We start from the raw sequence: 10,449 nt of genomic DNA on the forward strand, positions 1-10,449 counted from the left end.
AAAAAAAAAAAAAAAAGTTTCGATATGTAAGTGATACCATGCAGTATATGCCTTTCTCTTTCTGGCTTATTTAATTTTGTATAATGCTCACAGAGTCCACCCACAATGTCGCAAACGGCAAAATGTCCTTCTTTCTCATGGCCAAATAATATCCCATTGTTTCTATATACCACATCTTCTTTATCCATTCATCCATTGATAGGCACTTTGGTTGTTTCTAACATTTATTTTTGAGAGACAGAGACAGAGCATGAGTGGGGGAGGGGCAGAGAGAGAGGGAGACACAGAATCCAAAGCAAGCTTTAGGTTCTGAGCTGTCAGCACAGAGCCTGACATGAGAAAACTTACGAACTGTGAGATCATGACCTGAGCCAAAATTGGATGCTCAACCAACTGAGCCACATAGCCACCCCTTGGGTTTTTTCTATAGCTTGGGCACTGTGAATAATGCTGCAAGGAACATGGGAGTGCAGATATCTCTTCACTATTCTACTTTCATTTCTTTTGAATTTATACTTAGAAGTGGGATTGCTAGATCATATGGTAGTTCTGTTTTCAGTTTTTTGAAGAATTTTCATACTATTTTTCATAGAGGCTGCACCACTTTACGTTCCCACCAACAATGCACAAGGGGTCCCCTTTTTGCATATCCTTTTCAACTTGTTATCTCATGTCTTTTTGATGATAGCCACTCTAACAGATGTAAGATGATACCTCATTGTACTTTTGATTTGTATTTTGCTGATGATTATAGATGTTGAGCACCTTTTCATATACCTGCTGGTCATTTGTATATCTGCTTTGGAGACGTGTCTGTTCAGTTCCTCTGCTCATTTTTAAAATGTTTTGTTTTGTTTTGTTTTGTTTTTGATATTGAGTTGTATGAGTCCTTTATATGTTTTGGATATTAACCCCTTATAAGATATATGATTTGTAAATAGGTTGCCTTTTTATTTTGCTGATGATTTCCTGTGCAACAGCTTTTTATTTGATGTAGTTTTACCTGTTTATTTTTGCTTTTATTATCTTTGCTTTTGGTGTCAAATTTTAAAAAAATCATTGCTGAGATTGATGTCAAGGATCTTACCTCCTGTGTTTTCTTCTAGAAGTTTTATGGTTTTAGGTCTTTTATTCAAGTATTTTGAGTTGGTTTTTGTGTATGGTGTAAGATAGAGGTTCAGTTTCATTGTTTTGCATTTAGCTGTCCAGGTTTCCCAGCAGCATTTATTGAAGACACTATTCTTTTTCCATTGTATATTCTTGGCTCTTTTATGGAAAATTAGTTGACCACATATGCATGGGTTTATTTCTGGGCTCTCTATTATGTACCATTAATTTATGTGCCTGTATTTATGCCAATACCATATTATTTCTGTGAAAAATACCACTGGAATTTTGATTGTATTGAATCTCTATCAAACTGATTTGGGTAGTATAGATATTTTAACAATATTAATTTTTCTAATCATAAACACATAATTTCTTCCCATTTATTTTTGCCTTCCTCAGTTTCTTTCATCAATGTCTTAGAATTCTCAGTGTATAGATCTTTCTCCTCATTGGTTAAATTTATTCTTCATATATCATTCATTTTGATGCAGTTGTAAGTGGATTGTTTACTTAATTTCTCTTACTGGCATTTCATTGTCAGAGTAAAGAAACATAACTGATTTTTGTGTATTGATTTTGTATCCTCCAACTTTACTGAATTTTTAGCTCTCACAATTTTTGGTGGAGTTGTTAGGAGTTTCTATCTATTACATGCAATCTGCAAATAGAGAAAGTTTTACTTCTTCCTTTTTTATTTTATTTCCTTTTCCTGACTTATTGCTCTGGCTAGAACTTCTTGTACCATGTTGAGTAAAAATGACAAGAGTAGGCATCCTTCTCCTTTCCTGATCTTAGAAGAGAACCTTTCAGCTTTTCACCATTGAGCATGATGACAGCTGTGGGCTTGTCATATGTAGCCTTTATTATGTTAAGGTATGTTCACTCTGTACTCAGGTTGTTACAAGATTTTATCATGAATCAATGTTAAGCCTTGTGAAATGCTTTTTCTGCATCTATTGAGATGATTGTAAGATTTTTATCCTTCACTTTGTTAATGTGGTGTATCATGTTGATTGATTTGCAGATGTTGAACCATTCTTGCATCCCTGAAATAAATTCTACTTGATCATGGTGTGCCATCTTTTTCATATATTGTTGAATTAGGCTTGCTAACATTGTTGAGGATTTTCCATCTATTGTTCATCAGTATATTGGTCTGTTATTTTGTTTTCTTGTCATTGTCCTTGATTGGATTTGGTATCAAGGTAATGCCAACTTTGTAAAATGGTTTAGAAGTGTTCTGTTTTCTTCTATTTTTTTTGAAGAGTTTGAAAAGGATTGATTCTCAATTTAAAAATATTTGGTAGAATTCACCATGAAGCCATTAGGTTCTGGACTTTGTTGGGAGGGTTTATTATTACTGATTTAATCATGTTATTTGTAATGGGTCTATTCAGATTTTGTATTAGTTCATGATTTAGTCTTGGGAGCTTGTGCGTTTCTAGGAAATTTCTCTTTCTTCTAGGTTGCCTGATTTGTTGGCATATAATTATTCATTTTAGTGTCTCATGATCCTATGTATTTCTGTGGTATCAGTTGTAATGTCTCTTCTTTCATTTCTAACTTTATTTGAGTCCTCTCTCTTTTTTTATTCTTGGTAAGCTGAGATAAATGTTTATCGATACTCTTTGCTTTTTCCAAAAAAAAAAAAAAAACCTCCTCTTAGTTTCATTGATCTTTTCAATTGTCTTTATAGTCTCTACTTCCTTTATATCCACTTTCATCTTTGTTATTTCTCTCCTTCTGCTAACTGGATGCTTAGTTTGTTCTTCTTTTCCTATTTCTTGAGGTGTAAAGTTGTTTATTTAAGTGGGTTTTTTTTCATTATTTAAGCATTTATTGCTATGGACTTCCTTCTTAGAGCTGCTTTTGTTCCATACCATTAGTTTGGGTAGGTTGTGCTTCCATATTTATTTGTCTCATGAAAATTTTAATTCTCTTTTAATTTCTTCCTTTTTAAATTTTTAATGCTTATTGATTTTGAGAGAGAGAAGGAGAGAGCACATGCATAAGTGGGGAAGGGGTAGAGAGAGAGGGAGACACTGAATCTGAAGCAGGTTCCAGGCTCTGAGCTGTGAGCACAGAGCCCGATGTGGGGCTCGAACCCATGAACCGTGAGATAATGACCTGAGCCAAAGTTGGATGCTTAACCAACTGAGCCACCCGGGCACCCCGATTTCATCTTATATACATTGGTTTTTCAGTAGCATGTTGTTTATTCTCCACATATTTGTGAATTTTCCAGTTTTTTTCCTGCAACTGATTTCTAGTTTTATACCATTATGTTTGGAAAAGTTGCTTGAAATGATTTCAATCTTTTTAAAATTTATTAAGAGATGTTTTGTTGTTTAACATGATGTATCCTTGGAGAACATTACATGTGCACTTGAGAAAATGTGTATTCTCCTGCTGTTGGATGGAATGTTTTGCAAATGTCTGTTAAGTCCATCTGTTCTAATGCATAGTGTAAGTTTAATGTTTCCTTAATGATTTTCTATGTGAATGATCTATCCATTGTTGAAAGTGTCAAAACAAGTTGTACTTTGCATTTAAGTCATCTGGAAGAGAAAAATACATAAATTAATGGCAAATACAATATAAAGCTCCATTTTGAATTGGAAATAAATGTTTTAAAATAGTTATGTATAATATTGCCTATTTTACTGCTGCTACTGCCATAGAGAATCAAGGTACTAATCAAGTACAATGAAAAAAAGATGTGTTGATAGAAACTGCTTTTAAGTTCTGCTTCTAGTCACACCATTTTCATCCTTTGACAACTCCTGTTTGCAGGCCCACCATGTTTTCTCACTACAGGTCTTACTTGTGTCTTAATTTGACACTGGGTATAGGGAGGAAAAAAAATCTCTCCTGAGAAATGGATAAAGTTGGTAGTCATGGAATTTTGAAGTCTGAATTCATATTACCCAAGTGGGACAAAGAACTTCAAGCAGTTAGTTTCATTTATAGGGAATGGATTGATTATGCCACCAGATGACTGGCTAAAATGAAGGCACACCCTCTCTGAAAAAACTAAAGTATTGACAGTTACTGACAGTAACTGTACTATACCAACAGTCAATAGATGCTCTTGACTTCCCAAATGCCAAGATGTGAAAAAATGTGAATTTCAGATTATTTTGTATATAGAAGTTATGACAATTTAATGAGATAACTCATGCAAACTGTCTAGAACAGTGCTTTGAAAGTAGTAAGCTACCATAATTATCCTCATCATCACTTTCCAGCTTTATTTGTAATAACCACAAATTTTTATTATAATAAATCAGACCTACTCACCTTTCTCCAAGCACTCATTTCTTTTTTTTATTTTTGTGGTTTGTGCTGGATGAAATGAGAAAGTATTTTTCTGAGTGTAAAATAATGAACGTTATCATTATTGTCATCATCATCATCATCATGCTACCCCCAACATAACTGCATACCCTTTTTTAAAAAAAAACAAAAAAAAAACACAGGATTTCCTATTCTGTAAAACCGAAGAGTTAGACTGCATAATTTAAAAAATTTTTTGTTATGGCAAATGTTAGGCCTGTACAAAAGTCTTTAGAATAGTTCATTCCTAAGCAAAAATACTTATTAAATCATGGCCAGTATATTCCCTCATATTTATGCCTTCTACCCTAGACTATTCCCAGGCATCATATTCTCTTAGGCCTAATAATTTTTGTATACCTTTGTATCTCTACAAGTTTATAATAAACCCAGAAATTCAGGGAACCCCGCTGTAAGTCTTGGTTATTAACAGGCATTTTTCTCTTCTCCCCCCAAGCTAAGTAAAATGAGCCTAGATACTGCTCTACTATTTAGTTAATACTTGTACATTGACTTCTACTTCCAAACTTGATGGAGTAACAGGGAACAGATTACCCTCCCAACTGAATAACAACAGCAAGGACAAAATATATAAACATCAATTTTCAAGATACTAAACATCAAATAATGTTTGTGTTGAAGGACTGTGAGGTTATGGAAAACATGCAAGGTAAGACTCGCTTGTCCCAGCTTGCTGCTGTGGGAGAGTTTCCAGCATATGGCACAGAGAAGAAGCCAGGCAGATAGCCTGAGGTGAGATGAAGCTGAATCCAGGGAGACGAAGATGGCTAAAGTTCATAGGATGGAGTAATGAGGAGAGAGAGATGGATAGAGATAGATCTAAGCAGATTTTCAAAGATCCTCCTTGAGTATTCAGCAGAGGATTTATCAGTTAATGCATGTCAGAAAACCACCTGGGGCTGGGGACGAACCCAACTAAAAGGATTAGAGGAAGCAGTAACTACTACTGCCTACACACAGCCAGAAATGGTGCGTATTCTCACAAACCAGACTGAAAAACCTCATAATTTACTGGAAGAAGTGGTCAGAAAATTTTTCTTTCGGTGGCATCAAACTGTTTCTAAGTAACAACATAACAAAGTTCAAGAACACTTATGGGAATTCAAAAATATACCTAGCACCCAACAAGGTATAATACGTAATCTACAGCATCTAATTAAAAATTACCAGACATGATAATTTTTCTGCTCTCTTTAAGAGTAGGAAAACTCAGTCAACACGCACACATATGCGCACGCACACACACACACACACGTGTGTGTTCATGCATGCACACATCACAAACTCAATTGGAGTTCCCCAAAGGAAAAGAGAGATGGAAGAAATATTTGAAGAAATAGTGTCCAAAACTCTTCCAGATTTGTTGTAACCTGTAAAACCATAGATCCAAGAAGCTTAGTAAACCCAAGCACAAGAAACAAGAAGGACACCAAAGCATATCATAACTAAGTTACTCAAAACCAGTGATAAAGAGAACATCTTAAAAGCAAACAGGGGGAAAAAAAAGACACATTATGTAGAGAAGAAAAAAGATAAAAAGATGAGAACAACAGCAAATTTCACATCAGTAATAATATACCAGAGAAACTGTGGAGGACTAAAAGAAAAACATTAAAGGAAAAAACTGTCTGCCTATCATTTTATACACACTGAATGTATATTTTACAAATGAAAGTGAAATAAATATTTTCTTAGACATAGAAAACTGAAAGAATTTATTACCAACAGGCTATAAAATTTATTACTAACACACTCTAAGATATAAAAGGAAGCCCTTCAGGCAAAAGGAAAATGATGCTAGATGGAAATATGGAAATCTACAAACAAAAAATGAACTATACCAGAAATGGTAACTACATAAATATATGAGTTTTTTTCTTATTATTAAATGTCTTTAAAAGATAATTACTTAAACAAAAATAATAAAAATATAGCGTGGGATTTATAAAGTATGTTCATGAAAAATGTATGACAATAATAGAACCTTAAAATAGGTTCTTAAACTTTGTAAAGTGGTATAATATCCCTTGAAAGTAAACTGTAATAAGTGATTGAGGGCTACTATAAACCCAAAAGCAACTAAAATGACAAAATAACACGCCGCCAAAAGAGAACAAAAATGGAGTCATCAAAATGTTTAACTGATCCAAAAGAAAGGAAAAAAAAGAGGGAAAAGAGAAGATGGAATAAATAGAAAGCAAATAGCAAGATTAGAAGTCAATCTAACACAAAGTATCACATTAAATATAAAAGGTCTAATCACTCCTATTAAAAGACAGAGACGGCCAGATTGCATGAAAAGCAAAGCACGACAATATGCCACCTACAAGAAAATCACATATTAAATGTAAAATTTCAAACAGATTGAAAGGAAAAGAATAGAAAAAAGATAGCTAACAGAGATCAAAAGAAAGCAAGAATGTCTCCATTAATGCCAGACAAAATACATTTCAGAACAGAAATATTAGTAGTGATAAAGGAAGTGATTTCTTAATGATAAAAAGATTGATTAATTAATCGGGAAGACATAATCTTAAGTTTATATATCAATATCAGCTTCCAAATGCATGAATTAATAAATTAATAAAATTCCTGTCTATTTAAATATTTTTTAAGTTTTTATATTCATCCTCACTTGCATTTTGCCTTTTAAGTTTTAAGTTCATAGACTTTATTTTCGGGGGACAGTTTTATATTTACAAGAAATACTGAACAGAAAGTATAGAGTAACCCCCCAGCCTTCCTCTTGTATTAGTGGGTACATTTGTTACAACTGATGAGCCACTATTGATACATTATTAACTAGAGTCCATAGTTTATATTAAGATTTGCTGTGTGCTGTATATTCTCTGGGGGGGGGGCATGTGAATGTGTGTGTGATTTTTCTTGAATTGAGTTTTGATAAATGTATCCACATTTATCATACTATATAGTTTATTTACTGCTTTAAAAAATTCCTGTGGTCCACCTATTCATCCCTCCTCCAATGTTCCCTCCGGCAACCACTAACTTTTTTTTTGTCTCTACAGTATTGCCTTTTCCAAAATGTCATATAATTACAGTTGTATAGTATGTAGCCTTTTTAGAATGGCTTCTTTCACTATGTTATATGCATTCAAGTTTCCTGTGTGTCTTTGTGGGTTATACTCATTTTTTTGTTGTTAGATAATATACAATTGTCTGGATATGCTCAGTTTGTTTATCCACTCACCAACCAGAGGGCAGGATTGCCAGATTCTATGATTGCAGTATGTTTGTTTTGTTGTAAGAAACTGTCAAACTTAAATAAATTTTAAAAAAACATTTAAAAAAATTTTTAAAAAGGGGGGGCACACCTGGGTGGCTCAGTTGGTTAAGCATCCACCTTCAGCTCAGGTCATGATCTCACAGTTCATGGGTTCGAGCCCCATGTCAGGCTCTGTGCTGACAGCTCAGAGCCTGGGGCCTGCTTCAGATTCTGTATCTCCCTCTCTCTCTAACCCTCCCCTGCTCATGCTGTCTGTCTCTCTCTCTCTCTCTTTCTCTCTCTCTCTCAGAAATTAAAAAAAAAAAATTAAAAAATTTTTTAAAAACTGTCAAACTGTCTTCCAAAGTGGCTGCATCATTTTGCATTTGCACCAGCAGTGAATGAGAGCTGCTGTTTCTCCACATCCTCACCAGCATTCGGTGTTGTTGGTGTTTTGAATTTTAGCTATTCTAATAGGTATATAGTAGTATCTCATCATTATTTTAATTGCTTTTTAGTTTTAGTAGATGGCTTTAATATATAGTTTTTAACATTATTTAGTATTTTGAAGTTTTTAGCATTTACATTAATTTACATTTTTTATAAAGGTAAATTTAAATTTGAATATCATTACTGTACTACATATTGTGAGGTTGAAGTACATATTTTATTCAACAGTTTAACTTCATTTGTAATCTTAAGATATTTAGATATATGGAATGGTGGCATCTATTTGGATATTTGCCTTGGGGCAGTCCTGTTTGGGGCAGAGGGTCACAATTGCTAAGAATCAGCACTTAACAATTGTGCTGATTGAGGTTATGAGGGCACTTGTGGGGATGAGCACTGGGTGTTATATGGAAACCAACTTGACAATAAACTATTAAAAAATAAAATAAATTTTAAAAATGGGCCAACAAAAAAAAAGAATCATTGAGAAGTTGTGGACGGTCTCAGTAGAAATATGTGCATACACAAATATAGGCAAAATTTTGTGTGCCTTTCAGGGATTCACAGACTTCCTAAGACTCATGTATTCATTCATTATAGGTCAGCAACCCTTGCTCTGAATTTCTGACACATTACTCCCATTCAGTTTCCTGAAAGCACAGTCCCAAGATGGTCATCCTCTTACATCTTCCTTCACACTCCTCCAGGGGCATCCAGTTCTTTAAGCAGAAATTCCTTCAGCCTGCTATAAAACATTCAGCACTTCTTTCTTTATGCGGCCATCACTGAAGTTCCAGTGGCCAAAATTAAGTTCAGTCCCTCTGTGACTTCTGACCGGATCAAGAACCATAGAAGGCATTTCAGTGCACCTTACCACATTTGCAGAGAGATTATATTTTCCCCTCTTTCCAAAAAACTGAGTCAGAAGTACAACGTTGGACCCATGGCCATCTGGAAGGACGATGATGTACAGGTTGTGCGAGGACCCTACAAAGGTTGGCAAATTGACAAAGTAGTCCAGGTTTACAGGAAGAAAACTGCCATCTGCATTGAACAAATACAGCTAGAGAAGGAAAGTAACACAACTGTTGATGTGACCATTCACCCCAGCAAGGTGGTTATCACTAGACCGAAAGTGGACAAAGACCACAAAAAGATCCTTGAATGTAAAACAAAATCTCACCAAGTAGTAAAGGAAAACCACAAGTATAAGGAAGAAACAATTGAGAAGATGCAAGAATAAAGTTTTTTTTTTGTTTTTTTTTTTTTGCGGGGTGCCGGGATACCCTATCAGTGCCCAGAAACCCGGATTTTTTTTTTATTTCTAGGAGAGAGAGAGAGACAGCGTGAGCAGGGGAGGGTCAGAGAGAGAGGGAGTCACAGACTGAAACAGGCTCCAGGCTCCGAGCTGGCAGTCAGCACAGAGCCCGACGCGGGGCTCGAACCCACGAACCGCGAGATCATGACCTAAGCGAAAGTCGGACGCTTAACCGACTAAGCCACCCAGGCGCCCCAAGAATAAAGTATTCTTATATACAACTTTAAACAAAAACTATTAAAATGAAAACAATAAAACGTTCAGCAAACTAACCTCAAGTTAACCTGATCAGAACTCTCCCTGCATTACCTTCATTCCGATGGCCCAAGAATAAGCTGCTGCCAATTTGTTCAACTTGCTGTTCTCTGAATGTATCTCTAGGCTCTCCAATGTCTCCAACTTTATATAATTTTTTCACCTGAAATTCCTTTTTCTTTATCTCTGTCTATTGAAATTCTACCACTATTCAAGGCTCCTTGATGTAAGTAACGTTTTCTTCCTACCCCACCTACTTCTTTTTCTGACCTCTCAGAACACATTTGTATACTCATTCTTTCATTCATCTGTCCCTCCTTCATTCATTCTATCGATCATACAGTGAACTCGGCTGAGTATTCACAGTACTGGGTACTGTACTGGTATAGATGGCTTGTGCTCTGGAAGATTTCAGGTGAACAGGAATGCATCTAAGGGACCTGATGAATGCCTGGGCTGGAGGGCAATAAGATGTAGAGGTTAAGAGTCAGACCATCCAGGGGTGCCTGAGTGGCTCAGTCAGTGAAGTCTTCGACTCTTTTCGGCTCAGGTCATGAAGTCACAGCTCATGAGTTTGAGCCCCACCTCAGGCTTTGCGCTGACACCACAGAGCCTGCTTGGGATTCTCTCTCTCCCTCTCTCTTTGTCCCGCCCCCACTCTCTTTATCTCTCTCAAATTAAGTAAATAAACATTAAAAAAAAAAAAGAAGAGTAGAGGTACCTGGTGCCTCAG

The 10,449-nt window shown here is 35.5% G+C and overlaps 1 pseudogene; it reads left to right on the top strand.

The window, feature by feature from the left end:
* The window catches only part of LOC144241579 (large ribosomal subunit protein uL24 pseudogene), a 20,702-nt pseudogene extending 11,316 nt beyond the window's left edge, over positions 1 to 9,386 (top strand).
* Positions 9,387 to 10,449: the final 1,063 nt, after the last annotated feature.

Source organism: Crocuta crocuta, unplaced genomic scaffold, assembly GCF_008692635.1.
Source record: "Crocuta crocuta isolate KB4526 unplaced genomic scaffold, BGI_CrCroc_1.0 scaffold25, whole genome shotgun sequence".
NCBI classification, from domain to species: Eukaryota; Metazoa; Chordata; class Mammalia; order Carnivora; family Hyaenidae; genus Crocuta; species Crocuta crocuta.